Genomic DNA, 24,950 nt, shown 5'->3' with positions numbered 1-24,950 from the left:
GCCTGGGAATACCAGGTGCTGTAAGCTTTTGCCTTTTCTTCACTATTTATATAATATGCTGGCTTTTACGGAGGCTGATCTTTAAATGGCCCACTTTTTGGAGCAGCCCTCGCTTACGGCCATACCGCGCTGAGAGCGCCCGATCTCGTCTGATCTCGGAAGCTAAGCAGCGTCGGGCCTGCTTAGTACTTGGATGGGAGACCGCCTGGGAATACCAGGTGCTGTAAGCTTTTGCCTTTTCTTCACTATTTATATAATATGCTGGCTTTTAGAAAGACGTGTTTTACCGCTCTATTTATTACAATCATTTAAATGTATTATAGAGTTTTAAGTGTTTTACATGTTTTTTAGGCCATTTTATTACTCTTAACATTTTAAGTGAGTGTGTGTCTTTAAAAAATGGATGGTTGGCCTGCCATGTGACTAGACACATGACAGGAAGCAGGAAGTACAACTGTATAAGAGAGCAGCATGACAAACAAAGGACAGTCACCAAACTGTTGGATTGAGGAGTTGCTAATTTTAGAGCTCACCTTTCCATTCACCACCTGCAAACTTTGGATTACACTTTCTGTGGATTGTATATACACCGGTGGACACTCACATTGGACTTATCAACACACTGGGATTCTTGGACTGTTTTTAGGGTATGGACAAATGAACTGTATTCTTTTAACAGCGTTTACCTCGTTTTATCGTGTTGTTTTAAAGTCTTTTATGTGAACCTTGTAAATAAACCAAATCTATTTAAACCAATCTTCTTTTATGTCTCATTCTTTTAACCACTAGTCATCTCTCACAGTTAAATCTGACCCCATTTTAGTCTTGTAACTCGGCTGATAAGGCCGATTGTTACACTTGGATGGGAGACCGCCTGGCAATACCAGGTGCTGTAAGCTTTTGCCTTTTCTTCACTATTTATATAATATGCTGGCTTTTACGGAGGCTGATCTTTAAATGGCCCACTTTTTGGAGCAGCCCTCGCTTACGGCCATACCGCGCTGAGAGCGCCCGATCTCGTCTGATCTCGGAAGCTAAGCAGCGTCGGGCCTGCTTAGTACTTGGATGGGAGACCGCCTGGGAATACCAGGTGCTGTAAGCTTTTGCCTTTTCTTCACTATTTATATAATATGCTGGCTTTTAGAAAGACGTGTTTTACCGCTCTATTTATTACAATCATTTAAATGTATTATAGAGTTTTAAGTGTTTTACATGTTTTTTAGGCCATTTTATTACTCTTAACATTTTAAGTGAGTGTGTGTCTTTAAAAAATGGATGGTTGGCCTGCCATGTGACTAGACACATGACAGGAAGCAGGAAGTACAACTGTATAAGAGAGCAGCATGACAAACAAAGGACAGTCACCAAACTGTTGGATTGAGGAGTTGCTAATTTTAGAGCTCACCTTTCCATTCACCACCTGCAAACTTTGGATTACACTTTCTGTGGATTGTATATACACCGGTGGACACTCACATTGGACTTATCAACACACTGGGATTCTTGGACTGTTTTTAGGGTATGGACAAATGAACTGTATTCTTTTAACATCGTTTACCTCGTTTTATCGTGTTGTTTTAAAGTCTTTTATGTGAACCTTGTAAATAAACCAAATCTATTTAAACCAATCTTCTTTTATGTCTCATTCTTTTAACCACTAGTCATCTCTCACAGTTAAATCTGACCCCATTTTAGTCTTGTAACACGGCTGATAAGGCCGATTGTTACACTTGGATGGGAGACCGCCTGGCAATACCAGGTGCTGTAAGCTTTTGCCTTTTCTTCACTATTTATATAATATGCTGGCTTTTACGGAGGCTGATCTTTAAATAGCCCACTTTTTGGAGCAGCCCTCGCTTACGGCCATACCGCGCTGAGAGCGCCCGATCTCGTCTGATCTCGGAAGCTAAGCAGCGTCGGGCCTGCTTAGTACTTGGATGGGAGACCGCCTGGGAATACCAGGTGCTGTAAGCTTTTGCCTTTTCTTCACTATTTATATAATATGCTGGCTTTTAGAAAGACGTGTTTTACCCCTCTATTTATTACAATCATTTAAATGTATTATAGAGTTTTAAGTGTTTTACATGTTTTTTAGGCCATTTTATTACTCTTAACATTTTAAGTGAGTGTGTGTCTTTAAAAAATGGATGGTTGGCCTGCCATGTGACTAGACACATGACAGGAAGCAGGAAGTACAACTGTATAAGAGAGCAGCATGACAAACAAAGGACAGTCACCAAACTGTTGGATTGAGGAGTTGCTCATTTTAGAGCTCACCTTTCCATTCACCACCTGCAAACTTTGGATTACACTTTCTGTGGATTGTATATACACCGGTGGACACTCACATTGGACTTATCAACACACTGGGATTCTTGGACTGTTTTTAGGGTATGGACAAATGAACTGTATTCTTTTAACAGCGTTTACCTCGTTTTATCGTGTTGTTTTAAAGTCTTTTATGTGAACCTTGTAAATAAACCAAATCTATTTAAACCAATCTTCTTTTATGTCTCATTCTTTTAACCACTAGTCATCTCTCACAGTTAAATCTGACCCCATTTTAGTCTTGTAACTCGGCTGATAAGGCCGATTGTTACACTTGGATGGGAGACCGCCTGGCAATACCAGGTGCTGTAAGCTTTTGCCTTTTCTTCACTATTTATATAATATGCTGGCTTTTACGGAGGCTGATCTTTAAATGGCCCACTTTTTGGAGCAGCCCTCGCTTACGGCCATACCGCGCTGAGAGCGCCCGATCTCGTCTGATCTCGGAAGCTAAGCAGCGTCGGGCCTGCTTAGTACTTGGATGGGAGACCGCCTGGGAATACCAGGTGCTGTAAGCTTTTGCCTTTTCTTCACTATTTATATAATATGCTGGCTTTTAGAAAGACGTGTTTTACCGCTCTATTTATTACAATCATTTAAATGTATTATAGAGTTTTAAGTGTTTTACATGTTTTTTAGGCCATTTTATTACTCTTAACATTTTAAGTGAGTGTGTGTCTTTAAAAAATGGATGGTTGGCCTGCCATGTGACTAGACACATGACAGGAAGCAGGAAGTACAACTGTATAAGAGAGCAGCATGACAAACAAAGGACAGTCACCAAACTGTTGGACTGAGGAGTTGCTAATTTTAGAGCTCACCTTTCCATTCACCACCTGCAAACTTTGGATTACACTTTCTGTGGATTGTATATACACCGGTGGACACTCACATTGGACTTATCAACACACTGGGATTCTTGGACTGTTTTTAGGGTATGGACAAATGAACTGTATTCTTTTAACAGCGTTTACCTCGTTTTATCGTGTTGTTTTAAAGTCTTTTATGTGAACCTTGTAAATAAACCAAATCTATTTAAACCAATCTTCTTTTATGTCTCATTCTTTTAACCACTAGTCATCTCTCACAGTTAAATCTGACCCCATTTTAGTCTTGTAACTCGGCTGATAAGGCCGATTGTTACACTTGGATGGGAGACCGCCTGGGAATACCAGGTGCTATAAGCTTTTGCCTTTTCTTCACTATTTATATAATATGCTGGCTTTTACGGAGGCTGATCTTTAAATAGCCCACTTTTTGGAGCAGCCCTCGCTTACGGCCATACCGCGCTGAGAGCGCCCGATCTCGTCTGATCTCGGAAGCTAAGCAGCGTCGGGCCTGCTTAGTACTTGGATGGGAGACCGCCTGGGAATACCAGGTGCTGTAAGCTTTTGCCTTTTCTTCACTATTTATATAATATGCTGGCTTTTACGGAGGCTGATCTTTAAATGGCCCACTTTTTGGAGCAGCCCTCGCTTACGGCCATACCGCGCTGAGAGCGCCCGATCTCGTCTGATCTCGGAAGCTAAGCAGCGTCGGGCCTGCTTAGTACTTGGATGGGAGACCGCCTGGGAATACCAGGTGCTGTAAGCTTTTGCCTTTTCTTCACTATTTATATAATATGCTGGCTTTTAGAAAGACGTGTTTTACCGCTCTATTTATTACAATCATTTAAATGTATTATAGAGTTTTAAGTGTTTTACATGTTTTTTAGGCCATTTTATTACTCTTAACATTTTAAGTGAGTGTGTGTCTTTAAAAAATGGATGGTTGGCCTGCCATGTGACTAGACACATGACAGGAAGCAGGAAGTACAACTGTATAAGAGAGCAGCATGACAAACAAAGGACAGTCACCAAACTGTTGGATTGAGGAGTTGCTAATTTTAGAGCTCACCTTTCCATTCACCACCTGCAAACTTTGGATTACATTTTCTGTGGATTGTATATACACCGGTGGACACTCACATTGGACTTATCAACACACTGGGATTCTTGGACTGTTTTTAGGGTATGGACAAATGAACTGTATTCTTTTAACAGCGTTTACCTCGTTTTATCGTGTTGTTTTAAAGTCTTTTATGTGAACCTTGTAAATAAACTAAATCTATTTAAACCAATCTTCTTTTATGTCTCATTCTTTTAACCACTAGTCATCTCTCACAGTTAAATCTGACCCCATTTTAGTCTTGTAACTCGGCTGATAAGGCCGATTGTTACACTTGGATGGGAGACCGCCTGGGAATACCAGGTGCTGTAAGCTTTTGCCTTTTCTTCACTATTTATATAATATGCTGGCTTTTACGAAGGCTGATCTTTAAATAGCCCACTTTTTGGAGCAGCCCTCGCTTACGGCCATACCGCGCTGAGAGCGCCCGATCTCGTCTGATCTCGGAAGCTAAGCAGCGTCGGGCCTGCTTAGTACTTGGATGGGAGACCGCCTGGGAATACCAGGTGCTGTAAGCTTTTGCCTTTTCTTCACTATTTATATAATATGCTGGCTTTTAGAAAGACGTGTTTTACCCCTCTATTTATTACAATCATTTAAATGTATTATAGAGTTTTAAGTGTTTTACATGTTTTTTAGGCCATTTTATTACTCTTAACATTTTAAGTGAGTGTGTGTCTTTAAAAAATGGATGGTTGGCCTGCCATGTGACTAGACACATGACAGGAAGCAGGAAGTACAACTGTATAAGAGAGCAGCATGACAAACAAAGGACAGTCACCAAACTGTTGGATTGAGGAGTTGCTCATTTTAGAGCTCACCTTTCCATTCACCACCTGCAAACTTTGGATTACACTTTCTGTGGATTGTATATACACCGGTGGACACTCACATTGGACTTATCAACACACTGGGATTCTTGGACTGTTTTTAGGGTATGGACAAATGAACTGTATTCTTTTAACAGCGTTTACCTCGTTTTATCGTGTTGTTTTAAAGTCTTTTATGTGAACCTTGTAAATAAACCAAATCTATTTAAACCAATCTTCTTTTATGTCTCATTCTTTTAACCACTAGTCATCTCTCACAGTTAAATCTGACCCCATTTTAGTCTTGTAACTCGGCTGATAAGGCCGATTGTTACACTTGGATGGGAGACCGCCTGGCAATACCAGGTGCTGTAAGCTTTTGCCTTTTCTTCACTATTTATATAATATGCTGGCTTTTACGGAGGCTGATCTTTAAATGGCCCACTTTTTGGAGCAGCCCTCGCTTACGGCCATACCGCGCTGAGAGCGCCCGATCTCGTCTGATCTCGGAAGCTAAGCAGCGTCGGGCCTGCTTAGTACTTGGATGGGAGACCGCCTGGGAATACCAGGTGCTGTAAGCTTTTGCCTTTTCTTCACTATTTATATAATATGCTGGCTTTTAGAAAGACGTGTTTTACCGCTCTATTTATTACAATCATTTAAATGTATTATAGAGTTTTAAGTGTTTTACATGTTTTTTAGGCCATTTTATTACTCTTAACATTTTAAGTGAGTGTGTGTCTTTAAAAAATGGATGGTTGGCCTGCCATGTGACTAGACACATGACAGGAAGCAGGAAGTACAACTGTATAAGAGAGCAGCATGACAAACAAAGGACAGTCACCAAACTGTTGGATTGAGGAGTTGCTAATTTTAGAGCTCACCTTTCCATTCACCACCTGCAAACTTTGGATTACACTTTCTGTGGATTGTATATACACCGGTGGACACTCACATTGGACTTATCAACACACTGGGATTCTTGGACTGTTTTTAGGGTATGGACAAATGAACTGTATTCTTTTAACATCGTTTACCTCGTTTTATCGTGTTGTTTTAAAGTCTTTTATGTGAACCTTGTAAATAAACCAAATCTATTTAAACCAATCTTCTTTTATGTCTCATTCTTTTAACCACTAGTCATCTCTCACAGTTAAATCTGACCCCATTTTAGTCTTGTAACACGGCTGATAAGGCCGATTGTTACACTTGGATGGGAGACCGCCTGGCAATACCAGGTGCTGTAAGCTTTTGCCTTTTCTTCACTATTTATATAATATGCTGGCTTTTACGGAGGCTGATCTTTAAATAGCCCACTTTTTGGAGCAGCCCTCGCTTACGGCCATACCGCGCTGAGAGCGCCCGATCTCGTCTGATCTCGGAAGCTAAGCAGCGTCGGGCCTGCTTAGTACTTGGATGGGAGACCGCCTGGGAATACCAGGTGCTGTAAGCTTTTGCCTTTTCTTCACTATTTATATAATATGCTGGCTTTTAGAAAGACGTGTTTTACCCCTCTATTTATTACAATCATTTAAATGTATTATAGAGTTTTAAGTGTTTTACATGTTTTTTAGGCCATTTTATTACTCTTAACATTTTAAGTGAGTGTGTGTCTTTAAAAAATGGATGGTTGGCCTGCCATGTGACTAGACACATGACAGGAAGCAGGAAGTACAACTGTATAAGAGAGCAGCATGACAAACAAAGGACAGTCACCAAACTGTTGGATTGAGGAGTTGCTAATTTTAGAGCTCACCTTTCCATTCACCACCTGCAAACTTTGGATTACACTTTCTGTGGATTGTATATACACCGGTGGACACTCACATTGGACTTATCAACACACTGGGATTCTTGGACTGTTTTTAGGGTATGGACAAATGAACTGTATTCTTTTAACATCGTTTACCTCGTTTTATCGTGTTGTTTTAAAGTCTTTTATGTGAACCTTGTAAATAAACCAAATCTATTTAAACCAATCTTCTTTTATGTCTCATTCTTTTAACCACTAGTCATCTCTCACAGTTAAATCTGACCCCATTTTAGTCTTGTAACACGGCTGATAAGGCCGATTGTTACACTTGGATGGGAGACCGCCTGGCAATACCAGGTGCTGTAAGCTTTTGCCTTTTCTTCACTATTTATATAATATGCTGGCTTTTACGGAGGCTGATCTTTAAATAGCCCACTTTTTGGAGCAGCCCTCGCTTACGGCCATACCGCGCTGAGAGCGCCCGATCTCGTCTGATCTCGGAAGCTAAGCAGCGTCGGGCCTGCTTAGTACTTGGATGGGAGACCGCCTGGGAATACCAGGTGCTGTAAGCTTTTGCCTTTTCTTCACTATTTATATAATATGCTGGCTTTTAGAAAGACGTGTTTTACCCCTCTATTTATTACAATCATTTAAATGTATTATAGAGTTTTAAGTGTTTTACATGTTTTTTAGGCCATTTTATTACTCTTAACATTTTAAGTGAGTGTGTGTCTTTAAAAAATGGATGGTTGGCCTGCCATGTGACTAGACACATGACAGGAAGCAGGAAGTACAACTGTATAAGAGAGCAGCATGACAAACAAAGGACAGTCACCAAACTGTTGGATTGAGGAGTTGCTCATTTTAGAGCTCACCTTTCCATTCACCACCTGCAAACTTTGGATTACACTTTCTGTGGATTGTATATACACCGGTGGACACTCACATTGGACTTATCAACACACTGGGATTCTTGGACTGTTTTTAGGGTATGGACAAATGAACTGTATTCTTTTAACAGCGTTTACCTCGTTTTATCGTGTTGTTTTAAAGTCTTTTATGTGAACCTTGTAAATAAACCAAATCTATTTAAACCAATCTTCTTTTATGTCTCATTCTTTTAACCACTAGTCATCTCTCACAGTTAAATCTGACCCCATTTTAGTCTTGTAACTCGGCTGATAAGGCCGATTGTTACACTTGGATGGGAGACCGCCTGGCAATACCAGGTGCTGTAAGCTTTTGCCTTTTCTTCACTATTTATATAATATGCTGGCTTTTACGGAGGCTGATCTTTAAATGGCCCACTTTTTGGAGCAGCCCTCGCTTACGGCCATACCGCGCTGAGAGCGCCCGATCTCGTCTGATCTCGGAAGCTAAGCAGCGTCGGGCCTGCTTAGTACTTGGATGGGAGACCGCCTGGGAATACCAGGTGCTGTAAGCTTTTGCCTTTTCTTCACTATTTATATAATATGCTGGCTTTTAGAAAGACGTGTTTTACCGCTCTATTTATTACAATCATTTAAATGTATTATAGAGTTTTAAGTGTTTTACATGTTTTTTAGGCCATTTTATTACTCTTAACATTTTAAGTGAGTGTGTGTCTTTAAAAAATGGATGGTTGGCCTGCCATGTGACTAGACACATGACAGGAAGCAGGAAGTACAACTGTATAAGAGAGCAGCATGACAAACAAAGGACAGTCACCAAACTGTTGGATTGAGGAGTTGCTAATTTTAGAGCTCACCTTTCCATTCACCACCTGCAAACTTTGGATTACACTTTCTGTGGATTGTATATACACCGGTGGACACTCACATTGGACTTATCAACACACTGGGATTCTTGGACTGTTTTTAGGGTATGGACAAATGAACTGTATTCTTTTAACATCGTTTACCTCGTTTTATCGTGTTGTTTTAAAGTCTTTTATGTGAACCTTGTAAATAAACCAAATCTATTTAAACCAATCTTCTTTTATGTCTCATTCTTTTAACCACTAGTCATCTCTCACAGTTAAATCTGACCCCATTTTAGTCTTGTAACACGGCTGATAAGGCCGATTGTTACACTTGGATGGGAGACCGCCTGGCAATACCAGGTGCTGTAAGCTTTTGCCTTTTCTTCACTATTTATATAATATGCTGGCTTTTACGGAGGCTGATCTTTAAATAGCCCACTTTTTGGAGCAGCCCTCGCTTACGGCCATACCGCGCTGAGAGCGCCCGATCTCGTCTGATCTCGGAAGCTAAGCAGCGTCGGGCCTGCTTAGTACTTGGATGGGAGACCGCCTGGGAATACCAGGTGCTGTAAGCTTTTGCCTTTTCTTCACTATTTATATAATATGCTGGCTTTTAGAAAGACGTGTTTTACCCCTCTATTTATTACAATCATTTAAATGTATTATAGAGTTTTAAGTGTTTTACATGTTTTTTAGGCCATTTTATTACTCTTAACATTTTAAGTGAGTGTGTGTCTTTAAAAAATGGATGGTTGGCCTGCCATGTGACTAGACACATGACAGGAAGCAGGAAGTACAACTGTATAAGAGAGCAGCATGACAAACAAAGGACAGTCACCAAACTGTTGGATTGAGGAGTTGCTCATTTTAGAGCTCACCTTTCCATTCACCACCTGCAAACTTTGGATTACACTTTCTGTGGATTGTATATACACCGGTGGACACTCACATTGGACTTATCAACACACTGGGATTCTTGGACTGTTTTTAGGGTATGGACAAATGAACTGTATTCTTTTAACAGCGTTTACCTCGTTTTATCGTGTTGTTTTAAAGTCTTTTATGTGAACCTTGTAAATAAACCAAATCTATTTAAACCAATCTTCTTTTATGTCTCATTCTTTTAACCACTAGTCATCTCTCACAGTTAAATCTGACCCCATTTTAGTCTTGTAACTCGGCTGATAAGGCCGATTGTTACACTTGGATGGGAGACCGCCTGGCAATACCAGGTGCTGTAAGCTTTTGCCTTTTCTTCACTATTTATATAATATGCTGGCTTTTACGGAGGCTGATCTTTAAATGGCCCACTTTTTGGAGCAGCCCTCGCTTACGGCCATACCGCGCTGAGAGCGCCCGATCTCGTCTGATCTCGGAAGCTAAGCAGCGTCGGGCCTGCTTAGTACTTGGATGGGAGACCGCCTGGGAATACCAGGTGCTGTAAGCTTTTGCCTTTTCTTCACTATTTATATAATATGCTGGCTTTTAGAAAGACGTGTTTTACCGCTCTATTTATTACAATCATTTAAATGTATTATAGAGTTTTAAGTGTTTTACATGTTTTTTAGGCCATTTTATTACTCTTAACATTTTAAGTGAGTGTGTGTCTTTAAAAAATGGATGGTTGGCCTGCCATGTGACTAGACACATGACAGGAAGCAGGAAGTACAACTGTATAAGAGAGCAGCATGACAAACAAAGGACAGTCACCAAACTGTTGGACTGAGGAGTTGCTAATTTTAGAGCTCACCTTTCCATTCACCACCTGCAAACTTTGGATTACACTTTCTGTGGATTGTATATACACCGGTGGACACTCACATTGGACTTATCAACACACTGGGATTCTTGGACTGTTTTTAGGGTATGGACAAATGAACTGTATTCTTTTAACAGCGTTTACCTCGTTTTATCGTGTTGTTTTAAAGTCTTTTATGTGAACCTTGTAAATAAACCAAATCTATTTAAACCAATCTTCTTTTATGTCTCATTCTTTTAACCACTAGTCATCTCTCACAGTTAAATCTGACCCCATTTTAGTCTTGTAACTCGGCTGATAAGGCCGATTGTTACACTTGGATGGGAGACCGCCTGGGAATACCAGGTGCTATAAGCTTTTGCCTTTTCTTCACTATTTATATAATATGCTGGCTTTTACGGAGGCTGATCTTTAAATAGCCCACTTTTTGGAGCAGCCCTCGCTTACGGCCATACCGCGCTGAGAGCGCCCGATCTCGTCTGATCTCGGAAGCTAAGCAGCGTCGGGCCTGCTTAGTACTTGGATGGGAGACCGCCTGGGAATACCAGGTGCTGTAAGCTTTTGCCTTTTCTTCACTATTTATATAATATGCTGGCTTTTACGGAGGCTGATCTTTAAATGGCCCACTTTTTGGAGCAGCCCTCGCTTACGGCCATACCGCGCTGAGAGCGCCCGATCTCGTCTGATCTCGGAAGCTAAGCAGCGTCGGGCCTGCTTAGTACTTGGATGGGAGACCGCCTGGGAATACCAGGTGCTGTAAGCTTTTGCCTTTTCTTCACTATTTATATAATATGCTGGCTTTTAGAAAGACGTGTTTTACCGCTCTATTTATTACAATCATTTAAATGTATTATAGAGTTTTAAGTGTTTTACATGTTTTTTAGGCCATTTTATTACTCTTAACATTTTAAGTGAGTGTGTGTCTTTAAAAAATGGATGGTTGGCCTGCCATGTGACTAGACACATGACAGGAAGCAGGAAGTACAACTGTATAAGAGAGCAGCATGACAAACAAAGGACAGTCACCAAACTGTTGGATTGAGGAGTTGCTAATTTTAGAGCTCACCTTTCCATTCACCACCTGCAAACTTTGGATTACATTTTCTGTGGATTGTATATACACCGGTGGACACTCACATTGGACTTATCAACACACTGGGATTCTTGGACTGTTTTTAGGGTATGGACAAATGAACTGTATTCTTTTAACAGCGTTTACCTCGTTTTATCGTGTTGTTTTAAAGTCTTTTATGTGAACCTTGTAAATAAACTAAATCTATTTAAACCAATCTTCTTTTATGTCTCATTCTTTTAACCACTAGTCATCTCTCACAGTTAAATCTGACCCCATTTTAGTCTTGTAACTCGGCTGATAAGGCCGATTGTTACACTTGGATGGGAGACCGCCTGGGAATACCAGGTGCTGTAAGCTTTTGCCTTTTCTTCACTATTTATATAATATGCTGGCTTTTACGAAGGCTGATCTTTAAATAGCCCACTTTTTGGAGCAGCCCTCGCTTACGGCCATACCGCGCTGAGAGCGCCCGATCTCGTCTGATCTCGGAAGCTAAGCAGCGTCGGGCCTGCTTAGTACTTGGATGGGAGACCGCCTGGGAATACCAGGTGCTGTAAGCTTTTGCCTTTTCTTCACTATTTATATAATATGCTGGCTTTTAGAAAGACGTGTTTTACCGCTCTATTTATTACAATCATTTAAATGTATTATAGAGTTTTAAGTGTTTTACATGTTTTTTAGGCCATTTTATTACTCTTAACATTTTAAGTGAGTGTGTGTCTTTAAAAAATGGATGGTTGGCCTGCCATGTGACTAGACACATGACAGGAAGCAGGAAGTACAACTGTATAAGAGAGCAGCATGACAAACAAAGGACAGTCACCAAACTGTTGGATTGAGGAGTTGCTAATTTTAGAGCTCACCTTTCCATTCACCACCTGCAAACTTTGGATTACACTTTCTGTGGATTGTATATACACCGGTGGACACTCACATTGGACTTATCAACACACTGGGATTCTTGGACTGTTTTTAGGGTATGGACAAATGAACTGTATTCTTTTAACAGCGTTTACCTCGTTTTATCGTGTTGTTTTAAAGTCTTTTATGTGAACCTTGTAAATAAACCAAATCTATTTAAACCAATCTTCTTTTATGTCTCATTCTTTTAACCACTAGTCATCTCTCACAGTTAAATCTGACCCCATTTTAGTCTTGTAACTCGGCTGATAAGGCCGATTGTTACACTTGGATGGGAGACCGCCTGGCAATACCAGGTGCTGTAAGCTTTTGCCTTTTCTTCACTATTTATATAATATGCTGGCTTTTACGGAGGCTGATCTTTAAATGGCCCACTTTTTGGAGCAGCCCTCGCTTACGGCCATACCGCGCTGAGAGCGCCCGATCTCGTCTGATCTCGGAAGCTAAGCAGCGTCGGGCCTGCTTAGTACTTGGATGGGAGACCGCCTGGGAATACCAGGTGCTGTAAGCTTTTGCCTTTTCTTCACTATTTATATAATATGCTGGCTTTTAGAAAGACGTGTTTTACCGCTCTATTTATTACAATCATTTAAATGTATTATAGAGTTTTAAGTGTTTTACATGTTTTTTAGGCCATTTTATTACTCTTAACATTTTAAGTGAGTGTGTGTCTTTAAAAAATGGATGGTTGGCCTGCCATGTGACTAGACACATGACAGGAAGCAGGAAGTACAACTGTATAAGAGAGCAGCATGACAAACAAAGGACAGTCACCAAACTGTTGGATTGAGGAGTTGCTAATTTTAGAGCTCACCTTTCCATTCACCACCTGCAAACTTTGGATTACACTTTCTGTGGATTGTATATACACCGGTGGACACTCACATTGGACTTATCAACACACTGGGATTCTTGGACTGTTTTTAGGGTATGGACAAATGAACTGTATTCTTTTAACATCGTTTACCTCGTTTTATCGTGTTGTTTTAAAGTCTTTTATGTGAACCTTGTAAATAAACCAAATCTATTTAAACCAATCTTCTTTTATGTCTCATTCTTTTAACCACTAGTCATCTCTCACAGTTAAATCTGACCCCATTTTAGTCTTGTAACACGGCTGATAAGGCCGATTGTTACACTTGGATGGGAGACCGCCTGGCAATACCAGGTGCTGTAAGCTTTTGCCTTTTCTTCACTATTTATATAATATGCTGGCTTTTACGGAGGCTGATCTTTAAATAGCCCACTTTTTGGAGCAGCCCTCGCTTACGGCCATACCGCGCTGAGAGCGCCCGATCTCGTCTGATCTCGGAAGCTAAGCAGCGTCGGGCCTGCTTAGTACTTGGATGGGAGACCGCCTGGGAATACCAGGTGCTGTAAGCTTTTGCCTTTTCTTCACTATTTATATAATATGCTGGCTTTTAGAAAGACGTGTTTTACCCCTCTATTTATTACAATCATTTAAATGTATTATAGAGTTTTAAGTGTTTTACATGTTTTTTAGGCCATTTTATTACTCTTAACATTTTAAGTGAGTGTGTGTCTTTAAAAAATGGATGGTTGGCCTGCCATGTGACTAGACACATGACAGGAAGCAGGAAGTACAACTGTATAAGAGAGCAGCATGACAAACAAAGGACAGTCACCAAACTGTTGGATTGAGGAGTTGCTCATTTTAGAGCTCACCTTTCCATTCACCACCTGCAAACTTTGGATTACACTTTCTGTGGATTGTATATACACCGGTGGACACTCACATTGGACTTATCAACACACTGGGATTCTTGGACTGTTTTTAGGGTATGGACAAATGAACTGTATTCTTTTAACAGCGTTTACCTCGTTTTATCGTGTTGTTTTAAAGTCTTTTATGTGAACCTTGTAAATAAACCAAATCTATTTAAACCAATCTTCTTTTATGTCTCATTCTTTTAACCACTAGTCATCTCTCACAGTTAAATCTGACCCCATTTTAGTCTTGTAACTCGGCTGATAAGGCCGATTGTTACACTTGGATGGGAGACCGCCTGGCAATACCAGGTGCTGTAAGCTTTTGCCTTTTCTTCACTATTTATATAATATGCTGGCTTTTACGGAGGCTGATCTTTAAATGGCCCACTTTTTGGAGCAGCCCTCGCTTACGGCCATACCGCGCTGAGAGCGCCCGATCTCGTCTGATCTCGGAAGCTAAGCAGCGTCGGGCCTGCTTAGTACTTGGATGGGAGACCGCCTGGGAATACCAGGTGCTGTAAGCTTTTGCCTTTTCTTCACTATTTATATAATATGCTGGCTTTTAGAAAGACGTGTTTTACCGCTCTATTTATTACAATCATTTAAATGTATTATAGAGTTTTAAGTGTTTTACATGTTTTTTAGGCCATTTTATTACTCTTAACATTTTAAGTGAGTGTGTGTCTTTAAAAAATGGATGGTTGGCCTGCCATGTGACTAGACACATGACAGGAAGCAGGAAGTACAACTGTATAAGAGAGCAGCATGACAAACAAAGGACAGTCACCAAACTGTTGGACTGAGGAGTTGCTAATTTTAGAGCTCACCTTTCCATTCACCACCTGCAAACTTTGGATTACACTTTCTGTGGATTGTATATACACCGGTGGACACTCACATTGGACTTATCAACACACTGGGATTCTTGGACTGTTTTTAGGGTATGGACAAATGAACTGTATTCTTTTAACAGCGTTTACCTCGTTTTATCGTGTTGTTTTAAAGTCTTTTATGTGAACCTTGTAAATAAACCAAATCTATTTAAACCAATCTTCTTTTATGTCTCATTCTTTTAACCACTAGTCATCTCTCACAGTTAAATCTGACCCCATTTTAGTCTTGTAACTCGGCTGATAAGGCCGATTGTTACACTTGGATGGGAGACCGCCTGGGAATACCAGGTGCTATAAGCTTTTGCCTTTTCTTCACTATTTATATAATATGCTGGCTTTTACGGAGGCTGATCTTTAAATAGCCCACTTTTTGGAGCAGCCCTCGCTTACGGCCATACCGCGCTGAGAGCGCCCGATCTCGTCTGATCTCGGAAGCTAAGCAGCGTCGGGCCTGCTTAGTACTTGGATGGGAGACCGCCTGGGAATACCAGGTGCTGTAAGCTTTTGCCTTTTCTTCACTATTTATATAATATGCTGGCTTTTAGAAAGACGTGTTTTACCCCTCTATTTATTACAATCATTTAAATGTATTATAGAGTTTTAAGTGTTTTACATGTTTTTTAGGCCATTTTATTACTCTTAACATTTTAAGTGAGTGTGTGTCTTTAAAAAATGGATGGTTGGCCTGCCATGTGACTAGACACATGACAGGAAGCAGGAAGTACAACTGTATAAGAGAGCAGCATGACAAACAAAGGACAGTCACCAAACTGTTGGATTGAGGAGTTGCTCATTTTAGAGCTCACCTTTCCATTCACCACCTGCAAACTTTGGATTACACTTTCTGTGGATTGTATATACACCGGTGGACACTCACATTGGACTTATCAACACACTGGGATTCTTGGACTGTTTTTAGGGTATGGACAAATGAACTGTATTCTTTTAACAGCGTTTACCTCGTTTTATCGTGTTGTTTTAAAGTCTTTTATGTGAACCTTGTAAATAAACCAAATCTATTTAAACCAATCTTCTTTTATGTCTCATTCTTTTAACCACTAGTCATCTCTCACAGTTAAATCTGACCCCATTTTAGTCTTGTAACTCGGCTGATAAGGCCGATTGTTACACTTGGATGGGAGACCGCCTGGCAATACCAGGTGCTGTAAGCTTTTGCCTTTTCTTCACTATTTATATAATATGCTGGCTTTTACGGAGGCTGATCTTTAAATGGCCCACTTTTTGGAGCAGCCCTCGCTTACGGCCATACCGCGCTGAGAGCGCCCGATCTCGTCTGATCTCGGAAGCTAAGCAGCGTCGGGCCTGCTTAGTACTTGGATGGGAGACCGCCTGGGAATACCAGGTGCTGTAAGCTTTTGCCTTTTCTTCACTATTTATATAATATGCTGGCTTTTAGAAAGACGTGTTTTACCGCTCTATTTATTACAATCATTTAAATGTATTATAGAGTTTTAAGTGTTTTACATGTTTTTTAGGCCATTTTATTACTCTTAACATTTTAAGTGAGTGTGTGTCTTTAAAAAATGGATGGTTGGCCTGCCATGTGACTAGACACATGACAGGAAGCAGGAAGTACAACTGTATAAGAGAGCAGCATGACAAACAAAGGACAGTCACCAAACTGTTGGACTGAGGAGTTGCTAATTTTAGAGCTCACCTTTCCATTCACCACCTGCAAACTTTGGATTACACTTTCTGTGGATTGTATATACACCGGTGGACACTCACATTGGACTTATCAACACACTGGGATTCTTGGACTGTTTTTAGGGTATGGACAAATGAACTGTATTCTTTTAACAGCGTTTACCTCGTTTTATCGTGTTGTTTTAAAGTCTTTTATGTGAACCTTGTAAATAAACCAAATCTATTTAAACCAATCTTCTTTTATGTCTCATTCTTTTAACCACTAGTCATCTCTCACAGTTAAATCTGACCCCATTTTAGTCTTGTAACTCGGCTGATAAGGCCGATTGTTACACTTGGATGGGAGACCGCCTGGGAATACCAGGTGCTATAAGCTTTTGCCTTTTCTTCACTATTTATATAATATGCTGGCTTTTACGGAGGCTGATCTTTAAATAGCCCACTTTTTGGAGCAGCCCTCGCTTACGGCCATACCGCGCTGAGAGCGCCCGATCTCGTCTGATCTCGGAAGCTAAGCAGCGTCGGGCCTGCTTAGTACTTGGATGGGAGACCGCCTGGGAATACCAGGTGCTGTAAGCTTTTGCCTTTTCTTCACTATTTATATAATATGCTGGCTTTTACGGAGGCTGATCTTTAAATGGCCCACTTTTTGGAGCAGCCCTCGCTTACGGCCATACCGCGCTGAGAGCGCCCGATCTCGTCTGATCTCGGAAGCTAAGCAGCGTCGGGCCTGCTTAGTACTTGGATGGGAGACCGCCTGGGAATACCAGGTGCTGTAAGCTTTTGCCTTTTCTTCACTATTTATATAATATGCTGGCTTTTAGAAAGACGTGTTTTACCGCTCTATTTATTACAATCATTTAAATGTATTATAGAGTTTTAAGTGTTTTACATGTTTTTTAGGCCATTTTATTACTCTTAACATTTTAAGTGAGTGTGTGTCTTTAAAAAATGGATGGTTGGCCTGCCATGTGACTAGACACATGACAGGAAGCAGGAAGTACAACTGTATAAGAGAGCAGCATGACAAACAAAGGACAGTCACCAAACTGTTGGATTGAGGAGTTGCTAATTTTAGAGCTCACCTTTCCATTCACCACCTGCAAACTTTGGATTACATTTTCTGTGGATTGTATATACACCGGTGGACACTCACATTGGACTTATCAACACACTGGGATTCTTGGACTGTTTTTAGGGTATGGACAAATGAACTGTATTCTTTTAACAGCGTTTACCTCGTTTTATCGTGTTGTTTTAAAGTCTTTTATGTGAACCTTGTAAATAAACTAAATCTATTTAAACCAATCTTCTTTTATGTCTCATTCTTTTAACCACTAGTCATCTCTCACAGTTAAATCTGACCCCATTTTAGTCTTGTAACTCGGCTGATAAGGCCGATTGTTACACTTGGATGGGAGACCGCCTGGGAATACCAGGTGCTGTAAGCTTTTGCCTTTTCTTCACTATTTATATAATATGCTGGCTTTTACGAAGGCTGATCTTTAAATAGCCCACTTTTTGGAGCAGCCCTCGCTTACGGCCATACCGCGCTGAGAGCGCCCGATCTCGTCTGATCTCGGAAGCTAAGCAGCGTCGGGCCTGCTTAGTACTTGGATGGGAGACCGCCTGGGAATACCAGGTGCTGTAAGCTTTTGCCTTTTCTTCACTATTTATATAATATGCTGGCTTTTAGAAAGACGTGTTTTACCGCTCTATTTATTACAATCATTTAAATGTATTATAGAGTTTTAAGTGTTTTACATGTTTTTTAGGCCATTTTATTACTCTTAACATTTTAAGTGAGTGTGTGTCTTTAAAAAATGGATGGTTGGCCTGCCATGTGACTAGACACATGACAGGAAGCAGGAAGTACAACTGTATAAGAGAGCAGCATGACAAACAAAGGACAGTCACCAAACTGTTGGATTGAGGAGTTGCTAATTTTAGAGCTCACCTTTCCATTCACCACCTGCAAACTTTGGATTACACTTTCTGTGGATTGTATATACACCGGTGGACACTCACATTGGACTTATCAACACACTGGGATTCTTGGACTGTTTTTAGGGTATGGACAAATGAACTGTATTCTTTTAACAGCGTTTACCTCGTTTTATCGTGTTGTTTTAAAGTCTTTTATGTGAACCTTGTAAATAAACCAAATCTATTTAAACCAATCTTCTTTTATGTCTCATTCTTTTAACCACTAGTCATCTCTCACAGTTAAATCTGACCCCATTTTAGTCTTGTAACTCGGCTGATAAGGCCGATTGTTACACTTGGATGGGAGACCGCCTGGCAATACCAGGTGCTGTAAGCTTTTGCCTTTTCTTCACTATTTATATAATATGCTGGCTTTTACGGAGGCTGATCTTTAAATGGCCCACTTTTTGGAGCAGCCCTCGCTTACGGCCATACCGCGCTGAGAGCGCCCGATCTCGTCTGATCTCGGAAGCTAAGCAGCGTCGGGCCTGCTTAGTACTTGGATGGGAGACCGCCTGGGAATACCAGGTGCTGTAAGCTTTTGCCTTTTCTTCACTATTTATATAATATGCTGGCTTTTAGAAAGACGTGTTTTACCGCTCTATTTATTACAATCATTTAAATGTATTATAGAGTTTTAAGTGTTTTACATGTTTTTTAGGCCATTTTATTACTCTTAACATTTTAAGTGAGTGTGTGTCTTTAAAAAATGGATGGTTGGCCTGCCATGTGACTAGACACATGACAGGAAGCAGGAAGTACAACTGTATAAGAGAGCAGCATGACAAACAAAGGACAGTCACCAAACTGTTGGATTGAGGAGTTGCTAATTTTAGAGCTCACCTTTCCATTCACCACCTGCAAACTTTGGATTACACTTTCTGTGGATTGTATATACACCGGTGGACACTCACATTGGACTTATCAACACACTGGGATTCTTGGACTGTTTTTAGGGTATGGACAAATGAACTGTATTCTTTTAACATCGTTTACCTCGTTTTATCGTGTTGTTTTAAAGTCTTTTATGTGAACCTTGTAAATAAACCAAATCTATTTAAACCAATCTTCTTTTATGTCTCATTCTTTTAACCACTAGTCATCTCTCACAGTTAAATCTGACCCCATTTTAGTCTTGTAACACGGCTGATAAGGCCGATTGTTACACTTGGATGGGAGACCGCCTGGCAATACCAGGTGCTGTAAGCTTTTGCCTTTTCTTCACTATTTATATAATATGCTGGCTTTTACGGAGGCTGATCTTTAAATAGCCCACTTTTTGGAGCAGCCCTCGCTTACGGCCATACCGCGCTGAGAGCGCCCGATCTCGTCTGATCTCGGAAGCTAAGCAGCGTCGGGCCTGCTTAGTACTTGGATGGGAGACCGCCTGGGAATACCAGGTGCTGTAAGCTTTTGCCTTTTCTTCACTATTTATATAATATGCTGGCTTTTAGAAAGACGTGTTTTACCCCTCTATTTATTACAATCATTTAAATGTATTATAGAGTTTTAAGTGTTTTACATGTTTTTTAGGCCATTTTATTACTCTTAACATTTTAAGTGAGTGTGTGTCTTTAAAAAATGGATGGTTGGCCTGCCATGTGACTAGACACATGACAGGAAGCAGGAAGTACAACTGTATAAGAGAGCAGCATGACAAACAAAGGACAGTCACCAAACTGTTGGATTGAGGAGTTGCTAATTTTAGAGCTCACCTTTCCATTCACCACCTGCAAACTTTGGATTACACTTTCTGTGGATTGTATATACACCGGTGGACACTCACATTGGACTTATCAACACACTGGGATTCTTGGACTGTTTTTAGGGTATGGACAAATGAACTGTATTCTTTTAACATCGTTTACCTCGTTTTATCGTGTTGTTTTAAAGTCTTTTATGTGAACCTTGTAAATAAACCAAATCTATTTAAACCAATCTTCTTTTATGTCTCATTCTTTTAACCACTAGTCATCTCTCACAGTTAAATCTGACCCCATTTTAGTCTTGTAACACGGCTGATAAGGCCGATTGTTACACTTGGATGGGAGACCGCCTGGCAATACCAGGTGCTGTAAGCTTTTGCCTTTTCTTCACTATTTATATAATATGCTGGCTTTTACGGAGGCTGATCTTTAAATAGCCCACTTTTTGGAGCAGCCCTCGCTTACGGCCATACCGCGCTGAGAGCGCCCGATCTCGTCTGATCTCGGAAGCTAAGCAGCGTCGGGCCTGCTTAGTACTTGGATGGGAGACCGCCTGGGAATACCAGGTGCTGTAAGCTTTTGCCTTTTCTTCACTATTTATATAATATGCTGGCTTTTAGAAAGACGTGTTTTACCCCTCTATTTATTACAATCATTTAAATGTATTATAGAGTTTTAAGTGTTTTACATGTTTTTTAGGCCATTTTATTACTCTTAACATTTTAAGTGAGTGTGTGTCTTTAAAAAATGGATGGTTGGCCTGCCATGTGACTAGACACATGACAGGAAGCAGGAAGTACAACTGTATAAGAGAGCAGCATGACAAACAAAGGACAGTCACCAAACTGTTGGATTGAGGAGTTGCTCATTTTAGAGCTCACCTTTCCATTCACCACCTGCAAACTTTGGATTACACTTTCTGTGGATTGTATATACACCGGTGGACACTCACATTGGACTTATCAACACACTGGGATTCTTGGACTGTTTTTAGGGTATGGACAAATGAACTGTATTCTTTTAACAGCGTTTACCTCGTTTTATCGTGTTGTTTTAAAGTCTTTTATGTGAACCTTGTAAATAAACCAAATCTATTTAAACCAATCTTCTTTTATGTCTCATTCTTTTAACCACTAGTCATCTCTCACAGTTAAATCTGACCCCATTTTAGTCTTGTAACTCGGCTGATAAGGCCGATTGTTACACTTGGATGGGAGACCGCCTGGCAATACCAGGTGCTGTAAGCTTTTGCCTTTTCTTCACTATTTATATAATATGCTGGCTTTTACGGAGGCTGATCTTTAAATGGCCCACTTTTTGGAGCAGCCCTCGCTTACGGCCATACCGCGCTGAGAGCGCCCGATCTCGTCTGATCTCGGAAGCTAAGCAGCGTCGGGCCTGCTTAGTACTTGGATGGGAGACCGCCTGGGAATACCAGGTGCTGTAAGCTTTTGCCTTTTCTTCACTATTTATATAATATGCTGGCTTTTAGAAAGACGTGTTTTACCGCTCTATTTATTACAATCATTTAAATGTATTATAGAGTTTTAAGTGTTTTACATGTTTTTTAGGCCATTTTATTACTCTTAACATTTTAAGTGAGTGTGTGTCTTTAAAAAATGGATGGTTGGCCTGCCATGTGACTAGACACATGACAGGAAGCAGGAAGTACAACTGTATAAGAGAGCAGCATGACAAACAAAGGACAGTCACCAAACTGTTGGACTGAGGAGTTGCTAATTTTAGAGCTCACCTTTCCATTCACCACCTGCAAACTTTGGATTACACTTTCTGTGGATTGTATATACACCGGTGGACACTCACATTGGACTTATCAACACACTGGGATTCTTGGACTGTTTTTAGGGTATGGACAAATGAACTGTATTCTTTTAACAGCGTTTACCTCGTTTTATCGTGTTGTTTTAAAGTCTTTTATGTGAACCTTGTAAATAAACCAAATCTATTTAAACCAATCTTCTTTTATGTCTCATTCTTTTAACCACTAGTCATCTCTCACAGTTAAATCTGACCCCATTTTAGTCTTGTAACTCGGCTGATAAGGCCGATTGTTACACTTGGATGGGAGACCGCCTGGGAATACCAGGTGCTATAAGCTTTTGCCTTTTCTTCACTATTTATATAATATGCTGGCTTTTACGGAGGCTGATCTTTAAATAGCCCACTTTTTGGAGCAGCCCTCGCTTACGGCCATACCGCGCTGAGAGCGCCCGATCTCGTCTGATCTCGGAAGCTAAGCAGCGTCGGGCCTGCTTAGTACTTGGATGGGAGACCGCCTGGGAATACCAGGTGCTGTAAGCTTTTGCCTTTTCTTCACTATTTATATAATATGCTGGCTTTTAGAAAGACGTGTTTTACCCCTCTATTTATTACAATCATTTAAATGTATTATAGAGTTTTAAGTGTTTTACATGTTTTTTAGGCCATTTTATTACTCTTAACATTTTAAGTGAGTGTGTGTCTTTAAAAAATGGATGGTTGGCCTGCCATGTGACTAGACACATGACAGGAAGCAGGAAGTACAACTGTATAAGAGAGCAGCATGACAAACAAAGGACAGTCACCAAACTGTTGGATTGAGGAGTTGCTAATTTTAGAGCTCACCTTTCCATTCACCACCTGCAAACTTTGGATTACACTTTCTGTGGATTGTATATACACCGGTGGACACTCACATTGGACTTATCAACACACTGGGATTCTTGGACTGTTTTTAGGGTATGGACAAATGAACTGTATTCTTTTAACATCGTTTACCTCGTTTTATCGTGTTGTTTTAAAGTCTTTTATGTGAACCTTGTAAATAAACCAAATCTATTTAAACCAATCTTCTTTTATGTCTCATTCTTTTAACCACTAGTCATCTCTCACAGTTAAATCTGACCCCATTTTAGTCTTGTAACACGGCTGATAAGGCCGATTGTTACACTTGGATGGGAGACCGCCTGGCAATACCAGGTGCTGTAAGCTTTTGCCTTTTCTTCACTATTTATATAATATGCTGGCTTTTACGGAGGCTGATCTTTAAATAGCCCACTTTTTGGAGCAGCCCTCGCTTACGGCCATACCGCGCTGAGAGCGCCCGATCTCGTCTGATCTCGGAAGCTAAGCAGTGTCGGGCCTGCTTAGTACTTGGATGGGAGACCGCCTGGGAATACCAGGTGCTGTAAGCTTTTGCCTTTTCTTCACTATTTATATAATATGCTGGCTTTTAGAAAGACGTGTTTTACCCCTCTATTTATTACAATCATTTAAATGTATTATAGAGTTTTAAGTGTTTTACATGTTTTTTAGGCCATTTTATTACTCTTAACATTTTAAGTGAGTGTGTGTCTTTAAAAAATGGATGGTTGGCCTGCCATGTGACTAGACACATGACAGGAAGCAGGAAGTACAACTGTATAAGAGAGCAGCATGACAAACAAAGGACAGTCACCAAACTGTTGGATTGAGGAGTTGCTAATTTTAGAGCTCACCTTTCCATTCACCACCTGCAAACTTTGGATTACACTTTCTGTGGATTGTATATACACCGGTGGACACTCACATTGGACTTATCAACACACTGGGATTCTTGGACTGTTTTTAGGGTATGGACAAATGAACTGTATTCTTTTAACAGCGTTTACCTCGTTTTATCGTGTTGTTTTAAAGTCTTTTATGTGAACCTTGTAAATAAACCAAATCTATTTAAACCAATCTTCTTTTATGTCTCATTCTTTTAACCACTAGTCATCTCTCACAGTTAAATCTGACCCCATTTTAGTCTTGTAACTCGGCTGATAAGGCCGATTGTTACACTTGGATGGGAGACCGCCTGGCAATACCAGGTGCTGTAAGCTTTTGCCTTTTCTTCACTATTTATATAATATGCTGGCTTTTACGGAGGCTGATCTTTAAATGGCCCACTTTTTGGAGCAGCCCTCGCTTACGGCCATACCGCGCTGAGAGCGCCCGATCTCGTCTGATCTCGGAAGCTAAGCAGCGTCGGGCCTGCTTAGTACTTGGATGGGAGACCGCCTGGGAATACCAGGTGCTGTAAGCTTTTGCCTTTTCTTCACTATTTATATAATATGCTGGCTTTTAGAAAGACGTGTTTTACCGCTCTATTTATTACAATCATTTAAATGTATTATAGAGTTTTAAGTGTTTTACATGTTTTTTAGGCCATTTTATTACTCTTAACATTTTAAGTGAGTGTGTGTCTTTAAAAAATGGATGGTTGGCCTGCCATGTGACTAGACACATGACAGGAAGCAGGAAGTACAACTGTATAAGAGAGCAGCATGACAAACAAAGGACAGTCACCAAACTGTTGGATTGAGGAGTTGCTAATTTTAGAGCTCACCTTTCCATTCACCACCTGCAAACTTTGGATTACACTTTCTGTGGATTGTATATACACCGGTGGACACTCACATTGGACTTATCAACACACTGGGATTCTTGGACTGTTTTTAGGGTATGGACAAATGAACTGTATTCTTTTAACATCGTTTACCTCGTTTTATCGTGTTGTTTTAAAGTCTTTTATGTGAACCTTGTAAATAAACCAAATCTATTTAAACCAATCTTCTTTTATGTCTCATTCTTTTAACCACTAGTCATCTCT

General features: G+C 40.4%; 32 non-coding genes across 32 annotated transcripts in view; all 32 read left to right on the top strand.

Moving 5' to 3' along the window:
* LOC141305813 (5S ribosomal RNA) overlaps positions 1-27 on the top strand; it is a 119-nt gene extending 92 nt beyond the window's left edge. The window contains exon 1 of the ribosomal RNA XR_012344781.1: positions 1-27. This exon is cut by the window's left edge and continues 92 nt beyond it. This is a non-coding gene — a ribosomal RNA (5S ribosomal RNA).
* Positions 28-111: 84 nt separating this feature from the next.
* Positions 112-230, top strand: LOC141305802 (5S ribosomal RNA). Its single transcript, XR_012344770.1, has one exon. It is a non-coding gene; the product is annotated as a 5S ribosomal RNA (ribosomal RNA).
* A 753-nt stretch (positions 231-983) lies between these two features.
* LOC141305790 (5S ribosomal RNA) lies at positions 984-1,102 on the top strand. The gene has a single exon (XR_012344759.1). It is a non-coding gene; the product is annotated as a 5S ribosomal RNA (ribosomal RNA).
* A 753-nt stretch (positions 1,103-1,855) lies between these two features.
* LOC141305768 (5S ribosomal RNA) lies at positions 1,856-1,974 on the top strand. Its single transcript, XR_012344737.1, has one exon. It is a non-coding gene; the product is annotated as a 5S ribosomal RNA (ribosomal RNA).
* A 753-nt stretch (positions 1,975-2,727) lies between these two features.
* Positions 2,728-2,846, top strand: LOC141305757 (5S ribosomal RNA). The gene has a single exon (XR_012344726.1). It is a non-coding gene; the product is annotated as a 5S ribosomal RNA (ribosomal RNA).
* A 753-nt stretch (positions 2,847-3,599) lies between these two features.
* LOC141305746 (5S ribosomal RNA) lies at positions 3,600-3,718 on the top strand. Its single transcript, XR_012344715.1, has one exon. It is a non-coding gene; the product is annotated as a 5S ribosomal RNA (ribosomal RNA).
* Positions 3,719-3,802: 84 nt separating this feature from the next.
* Positions 3,803-3,921, top strand: LOC141305735 (5S ribosomal RNA). Its single transcript, XR_012344704.1, has one exon. It is a non-coding gene; the product is annotated as a 5S ribosomal RNA (ribosomal RNA).
* Positions 3,922-4,674: 753 nt separating this feature from the next.
* Positions 4,675-4,793, top strand: LOC141305724 (5S ribosomal RNA). The gene has a single exon (XR_012344693.1). It is a non-coding gene; the product is annotated as a 5S ribosomal RNA (ribosomal RNA).
* A 753-nt stretch (positions 4,794-5,546) lies between these two features.
* LOC141305713 (5S ribosomal RNA) lies at positions 5,547-5,665 on the top strand. The gene has a single exon (XR_012344682.1). It is a non-coding gene; the product is annotated as a 5S ribosomal RNA (ribosomal RNA).
* Positions 5,666-6,418: 753 nt separating this feature from the next.
* Positions 6,419-6,537, top strand: LOC141305702 (5S ribosomal RNA). Its single transcript, XR_012344671.1, has one exon. It is a non-coding gene; the product is annotated as a 5S ribosomal RNA (ribosomal RNA).
* A 753-nt stretch (positions 6,538-7,290) lies between these two features.
* Positions 7,291-7,409, top strand: LOC141305691 (5S ribosomal RNA). The gene has a single exon (XR_012344660.1). It is a non-coding gene; the product is annotated as a 5S ribosomal RNA (ribosomal RNA).
* Positions 7,410-8,162: 753 nt separating this feature from the next.
* Positions 8,163-8,281, top strand: LOC141305680 (5S ribosomal RNA). Its single transcript, XR_012344649.1, has one exon. It is a non-coding gene; the product is annotated as a 5S ribosomal RNA (ribosomal RNA).
* Positions 8,282-9,034: 753 nt separating this feature from the next.
* LOC141305669 (5S ribosomal RNA) lies at positions 9,035-9,153 on the top strand. Its single transcript, XR_012344638.1, has one exon. It is a non-coding gene; the product is annotated as a 5S ribosomal RNA (ribosomal RNA).
* Positions 9,154-9,906: 753 nt separating this feature from the next.
* LOC141305647 (5S ribosomal RNA) lies at positions 9,907-10,025 on the top strand. Its single transcript, XR_012344616.1, has one exon. It is a non-coding gene; the product is annotated as a 5S ribosomal RNA (ribosomal RNA).
* A 753-nt stretch (positions 10,026-10,778) lies between these two features.
* LOC141305636 (5S ribosomal RNA) lies at positions 10,779-10,897 on the top strand. The gene has a single exon (XR_012344605.1). It is a non-coding gene; the product is annotated as a 5S ribosomal RNA (ribosomal RNA).
* An 84-nt stretch (positions 10,898-10,981) lies between these two features.
* LOC141305624 (5S ribosomal RNA) lies at positions 10,982-11,100 on the top strand. Its single transcript, XR_012344594.1, has one exon. It is a non-coding gene; the product is annotated as a 5S ribosomal RNA (ribosomal RNA).
* A 753-nt stretch (positions 11,101-11,853) lies between these two features.
* On the top strand, positions 11,854-11,972 carry LOC141305613 (5S ribosomal RNA). The gene has a single exon (XR_012344583.1). It is a non-coding gene; the product is annotated as a 5S ribosomal RNA (ribosomal RNA).
* A 753-nt stretch (positions 11,973-12,725) lies between these two features.
* Positions 12,726-12,844, top strand: LOC141305602 (5S ribosomal RNA). The gene has a single exon (XR_012344572.1). It is a non-coding gene; the product is annotated as a 5S ribosomal RNA (ribosomal RNA).
* Positions 12,845-13,597: 753 nt separating this feature from the next.
* Positions 13,598-13,716, top strand: LOC141305591 (5S ribosomal RNA). The gene has a single exon (XR_012344561.1). It is a non-coding gene; the product is annotated as a 5S ribosomal RNA (ribosomal RNA).
* Positions 13,717-14,469: 753 nt separating this feature from the next.
* LOC141305580 (5S ribosomal RNA) lies at positions 14,470-14,588 on the top strand. The gene has a single exon (XR_012344550.1). It is a non-coding gene; the product is annotated as a 5S ribosomal RNA (ribosomal RNA).
* Positions 14,589-15,341: 753 nt separating this feature from the next.
* LOC141305569 (5S ribosomal RNA) lies at positions 15,342-15,460 on the top strand. Its single transcript, XR_012344539.1, has one exon. It is a non-coding gene; the product is annotated as a 5S ribosomal RNA (ribosomal RNA).
* Positions 15,461-16,213: 753 nt separating this feature from the next.
* Positions 16,214-16,332, top strand: LOC141305558 (5S ribosomal RNA). The gene has a single exon (XR_012344528.1). It is a non-coding gene; the product is annotated as a 5S ribosomal RNA (ribosomal RNA).
* Positions 16,333-17,085: 753 nt separating this feature from the next.
* Positions 17,086-17,204, top strand: LOC141305547 (5S ribosomal RNA). Its single transcript, XR_012344517.1, has one exon. It is a non-coding gene; the product is annotated as a 5S ribosomal RNA (ribosomal RNA).
* An 84-nt stretch (positions 17,205-17,288) lies between these two features.
* LOC141305525 (5S ribosomal RNA) lies at positions 17,289-17,407 on the top strand. The gene has a single exon (XR_012344495.1). It is a non-coding gene; the product is annotated as a 5S ribosomal RNA (ribosomal RNA).
* Positions 17,408-18,160: 753 nt separating this feature from the next.
* LOC141305514 (5S ribosomal RNA) lies at positions 18,161-18,279 on the top strand. Its single transcript, XR_012344484.1, has one exon. It is a non-coding gene; the product is annotated as a 5S ribosomal RNA (ribosomal RNA).
* A 753-nt stretch (positions 18,280-19,032) lies between these two features.
* On the top strand, positions 19,033-19,151 carry LOC141305503 (5S ribosomal RNA). Its single transcript, XR_012344473.1, has one exon. It is a non-coding gene; the product is annotated as a 5S ribosomal RNA (ribosomal RNA).
* A 753-nt stretch (positions 19,152-19,904) lies between these two features.
* Positions 19,905-20,023, top strand: LOC141305492 (5S ribosomal RNA). Its single transcript, XR_012344462.1, has one exon. It is a non-coding gene; the product is annotated as a 5S ribosomal RNA (ribosomal RNA).
* A 753-nt stretch (positions 20,024-20,776) lies between these two features.
* On the top strand, positions 20,777-20,895 carry LOC141305481 (5S ribosomal RNA). The gene has a single exon (XR_012344451.1). It is a non-coding gene; the product is annotated as a 5S ribosomal RNA (ribosomal RNA).
* Positions 20,896-21,648: 753 nt separating this feature from the next.
* Positions 21,649-21,767, top strand: LOC141305470 (5S ribosomal RNA). Its single transcript, XR_012344440.1, has one exon. It is a non-coding gene; the product is annotated as a 5S ribosomal RNA (ribosomal RNA).
* Positions 21,768-22,520: 753 nt separating this feature from the next.
* On the top strand, positions 22,521-22,639 carry LOC141305458 (5S ribosomal RNA). Its single transcript, XR_012344429.1, has one exon. It is a non-coding gene; the product is annotated as a 5S ribosomal RNA (ribosomal RNA).
* Positions 22,640-23,392: 753 nt separating this feature from the next.
* On the top strand, positions 23,393-23,511 carry LOC141316555 (5S ribosomal RNA). The gene has a single exon (XR_012351429.1). It is a non-coding gene; the product is annotated as a 5S ribosomal RNA (ribosomal RNA).
* A 753-nt stretch (positions 23,512-24,264) lies between these two features.
* On the top strand, positions 24,265-24,383 carry LOC141305447 (5S ribosomal RNA). Its single transcript, XR_012344418.1, has one exon. It is a non-coding gene; the product is annotated as a 5S ribosomal RNA (ribosomal RNA).
* Positions 24,384-24,950: the final 567 nt, after the last annotated feature.

Source organism: Garra rufa, chromosome 1 (assembly GCF_049309525.1).
Source record: "Garra rufa chromosome 1, GarRuf1.0, whole genome shotgun sequence".
Classification (NCBI taxonomy): domain Eukaryota; kingdom Metazoa; phylum Chordata; class Actinopteri; order Cypriniformes; family Cyprinidae; genus Garra; species Garra rufa.
The sequence above is the reverse complement of the archived record's forward strand: the minus strand, read 5'-3'. Positions and strand labels throughout refer to the sequence as shown.